This window comes from Schistocerca americana, chromosome 3 (genome assembly GCF_021461395.2).
Source record: "Schistocerca americana isolate TAMUIC-IGC-003095 chromosome 3, iqSchAmer2.1, whole genome shotgun sequence".
Classification (NCBI taxonomy): Eukaryota; Metazoa; Arthropoda; class Insecta; order Orthoptera; family Acrididae; genus Schistocerca; species Schistocerca americana.
This window is the reverse complement of record NC_060121.1, coordinates 707,854,938-707,869,465: the sequence shown is the minus strand read 5'-3', so window position 1 is coordinate 707,869,465 and position 14,528 is coordinate 707,854,938. Positions and strand designations below refer to the sequence as shown.

The window sequence follows — 14,528 nt, the reverse complement described above, 5'->3', positions numbered from 1 at the left end:
GAATACCCGATCTTGACTGTTGCAACCAAGTGCTGTCAAAACTGAAATATAGCAGAATTTTTACCTAAGCTGGTCTATCAGTCTCTGTTACGATATTCATCTACAGAGTAGAAGGAGGGGTCACTGGAAGCGTCTGATTCCACCCGTCTGCTTCGACGTAAAGGTGTTGTGGTGTGTGAATGTCATTACGGCACGGTGTTTATGAGTTGGTTTTTGTGTGTGTGTGTGGGGGGGGGGGGGGGGGGGGGGGGGGGCTGTCGATCAAGGTTGCAGTGCCGGAATTTGCTGGTGGTAATTAATTTTTTTTTTTTCTAGCTGTGATGTTTTGTGTATTTATGAAGTATTGAATGTGATTTAATTTATGTAGGGATGATTGATTTGTGGACTTTTGGGATTGTGGTTTTATTTTTCGCAGTTGTAGGTGTTGGTTTTTTGGCATCAGTAGCTGTGGTGGACCTATATAGGTCACCGGATAATGACCGATTCCCATTTTCATAATTGTGTGTGTTGATGTTTTAGTATCGTCATCTGAGGTTGACCTATGTAGGTCAAGGGAAATGTCTGATTCCAATTTTCGTACTTTTAGTTGTGGGTATTGGTGTTTTGGTATGGTCACCTATAGTTGACCTATATTGTTCAAGGGAAGTGTCCGATTCCTGCAGATTTTTGTTGGTGTAGCAGAATGCTGTATTTTTTTTTTCTTTTTTGTTCTTCATTTTGTGTTTTGGGATCATGGTGTGTTTTTTTTACTAGCTTGTCCTCACCCTAAAACCCCCAACTTCCCGCAGTTGTCCCATTGGTTTGATTGTATTTTTGGTGGGAAATGTTATTGTATTATTTATATGTATCTTCGTGTTTGTTGCCATGTGTATGTAGTGACGTCATAGACACACTTAAAATAGACATTTCTGGCATATTGATGATGGGTGGAATCAGACACTTATGTATCAAATAGTCATTCAAACACACTGTAAACCGTGCCTTATCTGAAACCCAGTTTTTAATGGTTGCTGACTTGCTGGCAGCTTATTGAAAATGCATGTTCCTGAATATTGGACCCCTTTTGGACCAAAGTAAGTAATTTTAGGTCTTTATGTAGATTGCTGTTCCCATTTCTAGTACTGATATTATGTATCAAGCTATTGGTTGGAAATACTTGTAACAAATTTCATTAAGGAATAAATATACTAGGAAGCAGTGGTTAGAATACAAAGTTCCTTGAACAGGTTCCTACATGATGTTCTTGAATTGATACCACAAACGATTTTTATTACACGCTTTTACATGCGAAAAACTTTTGCTACGTTTGATGAGTTACCACAGAATATGTTCCCTTATGAAATAATAGAATGAAAAAATGTGGTATGCCCTTCCCAACTGAATTTATTATCGAGTTGTAGTCCCAGAAATGTAACACTGTCAACCTTTTCGATCTGCATGTCTTCATATGTTATAAACATGCTGTCGCTGGAGAAATCGAGCAGTTTGCAAATCTGACATAAAACTTGGATTAGCGTACTCACACTTTCCCCAATAGGACTAGCTTTTACAGCACAGGAGTAAACGAATCTGTCACATTACGTATATTTTTTGTTGTATTACAAGGCTGCACACTTTATTCTATTATGTGAGCAGCACAAGAAATTAAGCTTCGAATTTAACCTACAGTACTCAGTTTACATATTACTTCATACTTAAAAACGCACGTTGTTAACATTTTACTTAAACAGTGCTTTGGCGAGGTTCCGCGTACTTTCTGTCGCAGCTGCGAAGATAATATTTCTAATAGCGACCGATAACCTACAAACATATAATCTGAAACACTAATAATCGTTCTAACATCAACTAAAATGTACCCGGAGTTAATAAGCTGAGGTTATGACACGATTCATACGACATTCCTGCTATTTCACACTACTCGCAGTTATACTGATAACTAAACTGATGGATTCCAACTATGTCGTTATTTAACTGTCGGAGTTATCGGTATTCGCTAGCGAAAAATAACTTGGCAGTTATTAATAACCGTTAACGATAACGGTTATCAAAGAATAACTGGAACTGTGATAACGGTTACTCCAGAATAACCGTTTGGCCCACCTCTAATCTTTAGTAAAAGGCGAAAGATTTATTCGTTTTGAAGGGAAACCAGAGTGCCGATCAACGCCCTCACTTCAATACTTATGGCTGCTTCTCTATTACTTCTCCGCGAGAACGCGGAAAATTCTTTCCGTCTTGTCTACTTCTCTACCGTCAACAGACTTCCAGTGTCATGCAAGCACACACCCCAAACTAACTGTCAACGCTGAAACACGTGTCTGCCAAATGTCGTCGCTATTACTCTTTAGTTAACTATTTTCATCATTTCTGTCACCATTCAAGCTGCTTCATTACCTCACCTGCCGACAGATGGCAGCACGCCTAATTCCTGTCGGCGACTCACCGTCCGACATACAACGTCCGACACACAACTGCCCGCACTGCTCTGCATCTAACACTAATCTCTCTCCTCCCTACCACATTCGTCCACTGAAAAAACTGACAACTAGACAGTTCTTTGTACGCAAAACTAGGCCACATCAGACGCAACGTGTATGTAGATGTATGGTGCAAGGGAAATATCCCCCTACTCCCACACATCTAATTAATACTAGTTGACAACAGAAATAAAATTTCTGTCGATAGTATTTGAACCAGTCTTATTCATTTGCCAATTTCATGCATTCCTTCTTGCAGATAACAGTGCCTTGCAAATCGCTCAATTCATGTTTGCTAGCCAAACGTGCTCCTCCTAAATGTTTCGTACATCATGCATTAGTGGTGATTATCAACACTGTGTTGTGTGTCAGCTTTTTATCGTCATCAATTGCACTCTTCTTGTGTTGCTCACTCAGTCTTGTAACTCAAAAGTACGTCGTTGTCATCCAAGCCTAGCACTTGGAGCAGGCCAAATCAAATGGCTCGTCCCCGTGACACTCGAGAAACTTCCACAAGGCTTTCATGACATGTCGCAATCAAAGTCCTTCCACAAGCTGCAGCGACATTTCTGCAACGACGCGGGTCCCGATACCAAAGGTATGATTTACGCTTCTGATCTATATAATAAAACCACCACTCGGAAAGCGCTATTCCCTTCCCACATCTCTCAGAATGTGGTGAACGATCATCGATTACAACCAAGATGCGATGAATCACGATCGCAAGCCTCACGCTCAGAGAGAGTGCTACCACTCGTCATCGTGGTTACGTCTACTCCAGCTTTGAACTGGAGAGAGTTGAAGACATACTACAGAAATGATCCTGTGAAGTATGATCTTGCTTGCAAGCTATCACCGCTCGCTACTTATGCCACGAGACCGTCAACACGCCCTACGAGAATACGACACACTCTTCACATTTCGCGATTTACAAGCTCGGACATTCTGCAAAGAACCTACTTCTACTCTTACTTGGCCGCCATGATCTCGCTCAGCTATTTTGTGCGCTACCAGTGCTTCTTGCGTTCCGAAATGAGAGACCATTGCCTCAGGCGAGACTGTATGTAAACACCGCTTGCACCTCCGGCCGCTAGATGGCGGCCTGGGGCACATACAGTAGCATTCTACGGCGCAAGCAGACACGCCAAATAGCCACTGAAAGAGAAACACACAAGAGGGCATTCATAGGACTCTTGTGCTTTCTTTAAAACCGCCTCTCTCTTCGAAATTTTTCGCACAGCACTAGCTCATTCACCTCACTCTAACAGTGCGAACTCTTGTCGATATTTGGCCTCTTTCATGCATACTTCCTCTTTCGTTTCACTTTGCGTCTTACTTGATACCCGCCCTTGGAGCTGCTGACATACAATACTCGCAACAAATGTGTTTCTCTCTGTATCTCTTTTCGCCTATCACGAGTATTGCTTTTCCTCACATGGCAATTATGAAAACACCCACAGCTGAACAAACACTTCAATTCAGCGCCACGTCCATACTATCAATCATACACCAGTAATTTCACAGCTACTTGCTCCACTAATACATTTCTTTTGTCTACTGTTAAACAGATGAAGAATCAAAGTATACAACAAGTCTCTATGAACATCACTGTCAGGACATTTTACAGACCTACGCATACCATGCCAATCTGTATGCTTCAACTATGATGGCCCATGTGCTATGAATACAGAAATTTCTCATAAAATAACAAATAATTTTACAACTATACAACTACTCCGACAAGCTCCTTACTAAAATGCTACATGTTTAGCAATCCCCCCATCATCTCAGAATAATCCCAAGCAGTGCTTTCATCCCATGAGCACTTCTTTGCAAGCAAAACCACAAACTACTTTTTATACTAGCTTCCTTGTCACAGTGAACAGGAAACTAATGCTAGTGCCTCAGTTTACTAAAAAGCTTCTTTCGCTTGCAACATATAAACTACCAACTTGAACCTCACACACACACACACACACACACATACAGAAAACTTAATTCCACAGAAATTTAGGAGTAACAGTGGTTACCTCACATTTTCATACATACTCAAATAGCTACTTCTGTGCACTTCACACAATGTTCTCATCGTGTTCCACCAGAGAACACAGTTATCACTATGCATGGATTCTGGTAAAAGAGCATTAAAAAAACAAACAGCCTGATCAAAGTGATTATCTGCACATCCTCTGCCAATATCATGTCACTCTATACCCGAGGGAAACTAGAATGCAGGGAAAGGAGCTTTGTTGTGAGCACTGTGTTGGTATTTCATCATTTACTGACCAAAGTCTTCTCAAGCCAAGTATGCACCAGCTCTGTGTATGGCTGGGTCAATCAAGAGCCCCTATCAATTTTACTTAAAAGACAAGCAGCATCAACAACTCACAGGAGGCACTGAACATTTTTACCATTATCTGCACCACCTTCCACTGATTTACTGAAGAAGAAACTGCAAAGTCTGCCCAATTTTGTACACAAGTAATCTTGAAAACATTGGAGTCAACAGCAGATACATAGTTTCCAAGACTGTAGCTAGGAACAACCCTTCAATTTCAAGATTTATCTCTCACTGAGACACACCATACCCAAACTACACCTAGCAGGAAATTACTACTTACTTCATTTCTAGCTATTTATGTCATATTCAACAACTGTCTCTTTCTCACCTAAATCTTCTACACAACTGAGTACACTGTTATGAACAAACACATTATGGCAACAAGCCAGTGTCACTAATATCCACTCTATTGAAAACCATTTAAATACTCATCCTGCCCAACTAACCACCATCTTCGGCCCAAAGCTCACTCACATCATACCTACAAATCACAAACTTCTGTGGTAAAAATAATTTTGGGTTTCAAAACATAATCTACTAATCACATACCAGTATTTCTTACAAAGCCTATCATTCATCATTCACTTCAAAATATCAGTTTATATGCTGTTGTGCAACTGCAGTGCAAGTAAACACTCTCAAATCATCTAGAACTGAGGTACGGAAAGGGTTCACCAAGTGTTTCCAGGTAGTCCTGTAGCTCCCTCTCTGTCTTTACACAATCGTCTAACACACTGTACGCCATTTCAGGGCAAATGTACTTGTTTCATTATACTACGACACGGCCTATTACTATTTCAAATTTTAAAAAAACAAATATCTGCCTGATCCAACGTCATCCGCTACTCCACGCCCTTCATTCACACAACACAATCTACCTCTTGCTACTTACATTACGTTTTCACTTGTGATTATGGCTCAGCAATAGCCGAGCACTACGAAAAATACCTTATAGACCCATTTAATGTTCCCCTCCACGGAAATCTTTAGTAAAAGGCGAAAGATTTATTCGTTTTGAAGGGAAACCAGAGTGCCGATCAACGCCCTCACTTCAATACTTATGGCTGCTTCTCTATTACTTCTCCGCGAGAACGCGGAAAATTCTTTCCGTCTTGTCTACTTCTCTACCGTCAACAGACTTCCAGTGTCATGCAAGCACACACCCCAAACTAACTGTCAACGCTGAAACACGTGTCTGCCAAATGTCGTCGCTATTACTCTTTAGTTAACTATTTTCATCATTTCTGTCACCATTCAAGCTGCTTCATTACCTCACCTGCCGACAGATGGCAGCACGCCTAATTCCTGTCGGCGACTCACCGTCCGACATACAACGTCCGACACACAACTGCCCGCACTGCTCTGCATCTAACACTAATCTCTCTCCTCCCTACCACATTCGTTCACTGAAAAAACTGACAACTAGACAGTTCTTTGTACGCAAAACTAGGCCACATCAGACGCAACGTGTATGTAGATGTATGGTGCAAGGGAAATATCCCCCTACTCCCACACATCTAATTAATACTAGTTGACAACAGAAGTAAAATTTCTGTCGATAGTATTTGAACCAGTCTTATTCATTTGCCAATTTCATGCATTCCTTCTTGCAGATAACAGTGCCTTGCAAATCGCTCAATTCATGTTTGCTAGCCAAACGTGCTCCTCCTAAATGTTTCGTACATCATGCATTAGTGGTGATTATCAACACTGTGTTGTGTGTCAGCTATTTATGGTCATCAATTGCACTCTTCTTGTGTTGCTCACTCAGTCTTGTAACTCAAAAGTACGTCGTTGTCATCCAAGCCTAGCACTTGGAGCAGGCCAAATCAAATGGCTCGTCCCCGTGACACTCGAGAAACTTCCTTAAGGCTTTCATGACATGTCGCAATCAAAGTCCTTCCTAAACCTGCAGCGACATTTCTGCAACGACGCGGGTCCCGATACCAAAGGTATGACTTACGCTTCTGATCTATATAATAAAACCACCACTCGGAAAGCGCTATTCCCTTCCCACATCCCTCAGAATGTGGTGAACGATCATCGATTACAACCAAGATGCGATGAATCTCGATCGCAAGCCTCACGCTCAGGGAGAGTGCTACCACTCATCATCGTGGTTACGTCTACTCCAGCTTTGAACTAGAGAGAGTTGAAGACATACTACAGAAATGATCCTGTGAAGTATGATCTTGCTTGCAAGCTATCACCGCTCGCTACTTATGCCACGAGACCGTCAACACGCCCTACGAGAATACGACACACTCTTCACATTTCGCGATTTACAAGCTCCGACATTCTGCAAAGAACCTACTTCTACTCTTACTTGGCCGCCATGATCTCGCTCAGCTATTTTGTGCGCTACCAGTGCTTCTTGCGTTCCGAAATGAGAGACCATTGCCTCAGGCGAGACTGTATGTAAACACCGCTTGCACCTCCGGCCGCTAGATGGCGGCCTGGGCACATACAGTAGCATTCTACGGCGCAAGCAGACACGCCAAATAGCCACTGAAAAAGAAACACACAAGAGGGCATTCATAGGACTCTTGTGCTTTCTTTAAAACCGCCTCTCTCTTCGAAATTTTTCGCACAGCACTAGCTCATTCACTTCACTCTAACAGTGCGAACTCTTGTCGATATTTGGCCTCTTTCATGCATACTTCCTCTTTCGTTTCACTTTGCGTCTTACTTGATACCCGCCCTTGGAGCTGCTGACATACAATACTCGCAACAAATGTGTTTCTCTCTGTATCTCTTTTCGCCTATCACGAGTATTGCTTTTCCTCACATGGCAATTATGAAAACACCCACAGCTGAACAAACACTTCAATTCAGCGCCACGTCCATACTATCAATCATACACCAGTAATTTCACAGCTACTTGCTCCACTAATACATTTCTTCTGTCTACTGTTAAACAGATGAAGAATCAAAGTATACAACAAGTCTCTATGAACATCACTGTCAGGACATTTTACAGACCTACGCATACCATGCCAATCTGTATGCTTCAACTATGATGGCCCATGTGCTATGAATACAGAAATTTCTCATAAAATAACAAATAATTTTACAACTATACAACTACTCCGACAAGCTCCTTACTAAAATGCTACATGTTTAGCAATCCCCCCATCATCTCAGAATAATCCCAAGCAGTGCTTTCATCCCATGAGCACTTCTTTGCAAGCAAAACCACAAACTACTTTTTATACTAGCTTCCTTGTCACAGTGAACAGGAAACTAATGCTAGTGCCTCAGTTTACTAAAAAGCTTCTTTCGCTTGCAACATATAAACTACCAACTTGAACCTCACACACACACACACACCCATACAGAAAACTTAATTCCACAGAAATTTAGGAGTAACAGTGGTTACCTCACATTTTCATACATACTCAAATAGCTACTTCTGTGCACTTCACACAATGTTCTCATCGTGTTCCACCAGAGAACACAGTTATCACTATGCATGGATTCTGGTAAAAGAGCATTAAAAAGACAAACAGCCTGATCAAAGTGATTATCTGCACATCCTCTGCCAATATCATGTCACTCTATACCCGAGGGAAACTAGAATGCAGGGAAAGGAGCTTTGTTGTGAGCACTGTGTTGGTATTTCATCATTTACTGACCAAAGTCTTCTCAAGCCAAGTATGCACCAGCTCTGTGTATGGCTGGGTCAATCAAGAGCCCCTATCAATTTTTCTTAAAAGACAAGCAGCATCAACAACTCACAGGAGGCACTGAACATTTTTACCATTATCTGCACCACCTTCCACTGATTTACTGAAGAAGAAACTGCAAAGTCTGCCCAATTTTGTACACAAGTAATCTTGAAAACATTGGAGTCAACAGCAGATACATAGTTTCCAAGACTGTAGCTAGGAACAACCCTTCAATTTCAAGATTTATCTCTCACTGAGACACACCATACCCAAACTACACCTAGCAGGAAATTACTACTTACTTCATTTCTAGCTATTTATGTCATATTCAACAACTGTCTCTTTCTCACCTAAATCTTCTACACAACTGAGTACACTGTTATGAACAAACACATTATGGCAACAAGCCAGTGTCACTAATATCCACTCTATTGAAAACCATTTAAATACTCATCCTGCCCAACTAACCACCATCTTCGGCCCAAAGCTCACTCACATCATACCTACAAATCACAAACTTCTGTGGTAAAAATAATTTTGGGTTTCAAAACATAATCTACTAATCACATACCAGTATTTCTTACAAAGCCTATCATTCATCATTCACTTCAAAATATCAGTTTATATGCTGTTGTGCAACTGCAGTGCAAGTAAACACTCTCAAATCATCTAGAACTGAGGTACGGAAAGGGTTCACCAAGTGTTTCCAGGTAGTCCTGTAGCTCCCTCTCAGTCTTTACACAATCGTCTAACACACTGTACGCCATTTCAGGGCAAATGTACTTGTTTCATTATACTACGACACGGCCTATTACAATTTCAAATTTTAAAAAAACAAATATCTGCCTGATCCAACGTCATCCGCTACTCCACGCCCTTCATTCACACAACACAATCTACCTCTTGCTACTTACATTACGTTTTCACTTGTGATTATGGCTCAGCAATAGCCGAGCACTACGAAAAATACCTTATAGACTCTTTTAATGTTCCCCTCCACGGAAATCTTTAGTAAAAGGCGAAAGATTTATTCGTTTTGAAGGGAAACCAGAGTGCCGATCAACGCCCTCACTTCAATACTTATGGCTGCTTCTCTATTACTTCTCCGCGAGAACGCGGAAAATTCTTTCCGTCTTGTCTACTTCTCTACCGTCAACAGACTTCCAGTGTCATGCAAGCACACACCCCAAACTAACTGTCAACGCTGAAACACGTGTCTGCCAAATGTCGTCGCTATTACTCTTTAGTTAACTATTTTCATCATTTCTGTCACCATTCAAGCTGCTTCATTACCTCACCTGCCGACAGATGGCAGCACGCCTAATTACTGTCGGCGACTCACCGTCCGACATACAACGTCCGACACACAACTGCCCGCACTGCTCTGCATCTAACACTAATCTCTCTCCTCCCTACCACATTCGTTCACTGAAAAAAACTGACAACTAGACAGTTCTTTGTACGCAAAACTAGGCCACATCAGACGCAACGTGTATGTAGATGTATGGTGCAAGGGAAATATCCCCCTACTCCCACACATCTAATTAATACTAGTTGACAACAGAAATAAAATTTCTGTCGATAGTATTCGAACCAGTCTTATTCATTTGCCAATTTCATGCATTCCTTCTTGCAGATAACAGTGCCTTGCAAATCGCTCAATTCATGTTTGCTAGCCAAACGTGCTCCTCCTAAATGTTTCGTACATCATGCATTAGTGGTGATTATCAACACTGTGTTGTGTGTCAGCTTTTTATCGTCATCAATTGCACTCTTCTTGTGTTGCTCACTCAGTCTTGTAACTCAAAAGTACATCGTTGTCATCCAAGCCTAGCACTTGGAGCAGGCCAAATCAAATGGCTCGTCCCCGTGACACTCGAGAAACTTCCACAAGGCTTTCATGACATGTCGCAATCAAAGTCCTTCCACAAGCTGCAGCGACATTTCTGCAACGACGCGGGTCCCGATACCAAAGGTATGACTTACGCTTCTGATCTATATAATAAAACCACCACTCGGAAAGCGCTATTCCCTTCCCACATCCCTCAGAATGTGGTGAACGATCATCGATTACAACCAAGATGCGATGAATCTCGATCGCAAGCCTCACGCTCAGGGAGAGTGCTACCACTCGTCATCGTGGTTACGTCTACTCCAGCTTTGAACTAGAGAGAGTTGAAGACATACTACAGAAATGATCCTGTGAAGTATGATCTTGCTTGCAAGCTATCACCGCTCGCTACTTATGCCACGAGACCGTCAACACGCCCTACGAGAATACGACACACTCTTCACATTTCGCGATTTACAAGCTCCGACATTCTGCAAAGAACCTACTTCTACTCTTACTTGGCCGCCATGATCTCGCTCAGCTATTTTGTGCGCTACCAGTGCTTCTTGCGTTCCGAAATGAGAGACCATTGCCTCAGGCGAGACTGTATGTAAACACCGCTTGCACCTCCGGCCGCTAGATGGCGGCCTGGGGCACATACAGTAGCATTCTACGGCGCAAGCAGACACGCCAAATAGCCACTGAAAGAGAAACACACAAGAGGGCATTCATAGGACTCTTGTGCTTTCTTTAAAACCGCCTCTCTCTTCGAAATTTTTCGCACAGCACTAGCTCATTCACCTCACTCTAACAGTGCGAACTCTTGTCGATATTTGGCCTCTTTCATGCATACTTCCTCTTTCGTTTCACTTTGCGTCTTACTTGATACCCGCCCTTGGAGCTGCTGACATACAATACTCGCAACAAATGTGTTTCTCTCTGTATCTCTTTTCGCCTATCACGAGTATTGCTTTTCCTCACATGGCAATTATGAAAACACCCACAGCTGAACAAACACTTCAATTCAGCGCCACGTCCATACTATCAATCATACACCAGTAATTTCACAGCTACTTGCTCCACTAATACATTTCTTATGTCTACTGTTAAACAGATGAAGAATCAAAGTATACATCAAGTCTCTATGAACATCACTGTCAGGACATTTTACAGACCTACGCATACCATGCCAATCTGTATGCTTCAACTATGATGGCCCATGTGCTATGAATACAGAAATTTCTCATAAAAGAACAAATAATTTTACAACTATACAACTACTCCGACAAGCTCCTTACTAAAATGCTACATGTTTAGCAATCCCCCCATCATCTCAGAATAATCCCAAGCAGTGCTTTCATCCCATGAGCACTTCTTTGCAAGCAAAACCACAAACTACTTTTTATACTAGCTTCCTTGTCACAGTGAACAGGAAACTAATGCTAGTGCCTCAGTTGACTAAAAAGCTTTTTCCGCTTGCAACATATAAACTACCAACTTGAACCTCACACACACACACACACACACACACACACACACACACACACACACATACAGAAAACTTAATTCCACAGAAATTTAGGAGTAACAGTGGTTACCTCACATTTTCATACATACTCAAATAGCTACTTCTGTGCACTTCACACAATGTTCTCATCGTGTTCCACCAGAGAACACAGTTATCACTATGCATGGATTCTGGTAAAAGAGCATTAAAAAGACAAACAGCCTGATCAAAGTGATTATCTGCACATCCTCTGCCAATATCATGTCACTCTATACCCGAGGGAAACTAGAATGCAGGGAAAGGAGCTTTGTTGTGAGCACTGTGTTGGTATTTCATCATTTACTGACCAAAGTCTTATCAAGCCAAGTATGCACCAGCTCTGTGTATGGCTGGGTCAATCAAGAGCCCCTATCAATTTTACTTAAAAGACAAGCAGCATCAACAACTCACAGGAGGCACTGAACATTTTTACCATTATCTGCACCACCTTCCACTGATTTATTGAAGAAGAAACTGCAAAGTCTGCCCAATTTTGTACACAAGTAATCTTGAAAACATTGGAGTCAACACCAGATACATAGTTTCCAAGACTGTAGCTAGGAACAACCCTTCAATTTCAAGATTTATCTCTCACTGAGACACACCATACCCAAACTACACCTAGCAGGAAATTACTACTTACTTCATTTCTAGCTATTTATGTCATATTCAACAACTGTCTCTTTCTCACCTAAATCTTCTACACAACTGAGTACACTGTTATGAACAAACACATTATGGCAACAAGCCAGTGTCACTAATATCCACTCTATTGAAAACCATTTAAATACTCATCCTGCCCAACTAACCACCATCTTCGGCCCAAAGCTCACTCACATCATACCTACAAATCACAAACTTCTGTGGTAAAAATAATTTTGGGTTTCAAAACATAATCTACTAATCACATACCAGTATTTCTTACAAAGCCTATCATTCATCATTCACTTCAAAATATCAGTTTATATGCTGTTGTGCAACTGCAGTGCAAGTAAACACTCTCAAATCATCTAGAACTGAGGTACGGAAAGGGTTCACCAAGTGTTTCCAGGTAGTCCTGTAGCTCCCTCTCAGTCTTTACACAATCGTCTAACACACTGTACGCCATTTCAGGGCAAATGTACTTGTTTCATTATACTACGACACGGCCTATTACAATTTCAAATTTTAAAAAAACAAATATCTGCCTGATCCAACGTCATCCGCTACTCCACGCCCTTCATTCACACAACACAATCTACCTCTTGCTACTTACATTACGTTTTCACTTGTGATTATGGCTCAGCAATAGCCGAGCACTACGAAAAATACCTTATAGACTCTTTTAATGTTCCCCTCCACGGAAATCTTTAGTAAAAGGCGAAAGATTTATTCGTTTTGAAGGGAAACCAGAGTGCCGATCAACGCCCTCACTTCAATACTTATGGCTGCTTCTCTATTACTTCTCCGCGAGAACGCGGAAAATTCTTTCCGTCTTGTCTACTTCTCTACCGTCAACAGACTTCCAGTGTCATGCAAGCACACACCCCAAACTAACTGTCAACGCTGAAACACGTGTCTGCCAAATGTCGTCGCTATTACTCTTTAGTTAACTATTTTCATCATTTCTGTCACCATTCAAGCTGCTTCATTACCTCACCTGCCGACAGATGGCAGCACGCCTAATTACTGTCGGCGACTCACCGTCCGACATACAACGTCCGACACACAACTGCCCGCACTGCTCTGCATCTAACACTAATCTCTCTCCTCCCTACCACATTCGTTCACTGAAAAAAACTGACAACTAGACAGTTCTTTGTACGCAAAACTAGGCCACATCAGACGCAACGTGTATGTAGATGTATGGTGCAAGGGAAATATCCCCCTACTCCCACACATCTAATTAATACTAGTTGACAACAGAAATAAAATTTCTGTCGATAGTATTCGAACCAGTCTTATTCATTTGCCAATTTCATGCATTCCTTCTTGCAGATAACAGTGCCTTGCAAATCGCTCAATTCATGTTTGCTAGCCAAACGTGCTCCTCCTAAATGTTTCGTACATCATGCATTAGTGGTGATTATCAACACTGTGTTGTGTGTCAGCTTTTTATCGTCATCAATTGCACTCTTCTTGTGTTGCTCACTCAGTCTTGTAACTCAAAAGTACATCGTTGTCATCCAAGCCTAGCACTTGGAGCAGGCCAAATCAAATGGCTCGTCCCCGTGACACTCGAGAAACTTCCACAAGGCTTTCATGACATGTCGCAATCAAAGTCCTTCCACAAGCTGCAGCGACATTTCTGCAACGACGCGGGTCCCGATACCAAAGGTATGACTTACGCTTCTGATCTATATAATAAAACCACCACTCGGAAAGCGCTATTCCCTTCCCACATCCCTCAGAATGTGGTGAACGATCATCGATTACAACCAAGATGCGATGAATCTCGATCGCAAGCCTCACGCTCAGGGAGAGTGCTACCACTCGTCATCGTGGTTACGTCTACTCCAGCTTTGAACTAGAGAGAGTTGAAGACATACTACAGAAATGATCCTGTGAAGTATGATCTTGCTTGCAAGCTATCACCGCTCGCTACTTATGCCACGAGACCGTCAACACGCCCTACGAGAATACGACACACTCTTCACATTTCGCGATTTACAAGCTCCGACATTCT

The 14,528-nt window shown here is 41.9% G+C and overlaps 7 non-coding genes and 1 pseudogene across 7 annotated transcripts; all 8 read right to left on the bottom strand.

The window, feature by feature from the left end:
• Positions 1 to 2,023: 2,023 nt before the first annotated feature.
• LOC124608705 lies at positions 2,024 to 2,157 on the bottom strand (annotated as a pseudogene).
• A 953-nt stretch (positions 2,158 to 3,110) lies between these two features.
• Positions 3,111 to 3,317, bottom strand: LOC124608539. The gene has a single exon (XR_006979166.1). It is a non-coding gene; the product is annotated as a small nucleolar RNA U3 (small nucleolar RNA).
• Positions 3,318 to 5,733: 2,416 nt separating this feature from the next.
• Positions 5,734 to 5,852, bottom strand: LOC124608685. Its single transcript, XR_006979291.1, has one exon. It is a non-coding gene; the product is annotated as a U5 spliceosomal RNA (small nuclear RNA).
• Positions 5,853 to 6,805: 953 nt separating this feature from the next.
• Positions 6,806 to 7,012, bottom strand: LOC124608484. The gene has a single exon (XR_006979118.1). It is a non-coding gene; the product is annotated as a small nucleolar RNA U3 (small nucleolar RNA).
• A 2,411-nt stretch (positions 7,013 to 9,423) lies between these two features.
• LOC124608564 lies at positions 9,424 to 9,542 on the bottom strand. Its single transcript, XR_006979186.1, has one exon. It is a non-coding gene; the product is annotated as a U5 spliceosomal RNA (small nuclear RNA).
• A 954-nt stretch (positions 9,543 to 10,496) lies between these two features.
• Positions 10,497 to 10,703, bottom strand: LOC124608529. The gene has a single exon (XR_006979157.1). It is a non-coding gene; the product is annotated as a small nucleolar RNA U3 (small nucleolar RNA).
• Positions 10,704 to 13,141: 2,438 nt separating this feature from the next.
• On the bottom strand, positions 13,142 to 13,260 carry LOC124608563. The gene has a single exon (XR_006979185.1). It is a non-coding gene; the product is annotated as a U5 spliceosomal RNA (small nuclear RNA).
• A 954-nt stretch (positions 13,261 to 14,214) lies between these two features.
• Positions 14,215 to 14,421, bottom strand: LOC124608528. Its single transcript, XR_006979156.1, has one exon. It is a non-coding gene; the product is annotated as a small nucleolar RNA U3 (small nucleolar RNA).
• Between the last annotated feature and the right edge of the window lie 107 nt (positions 14,422 to 14,528).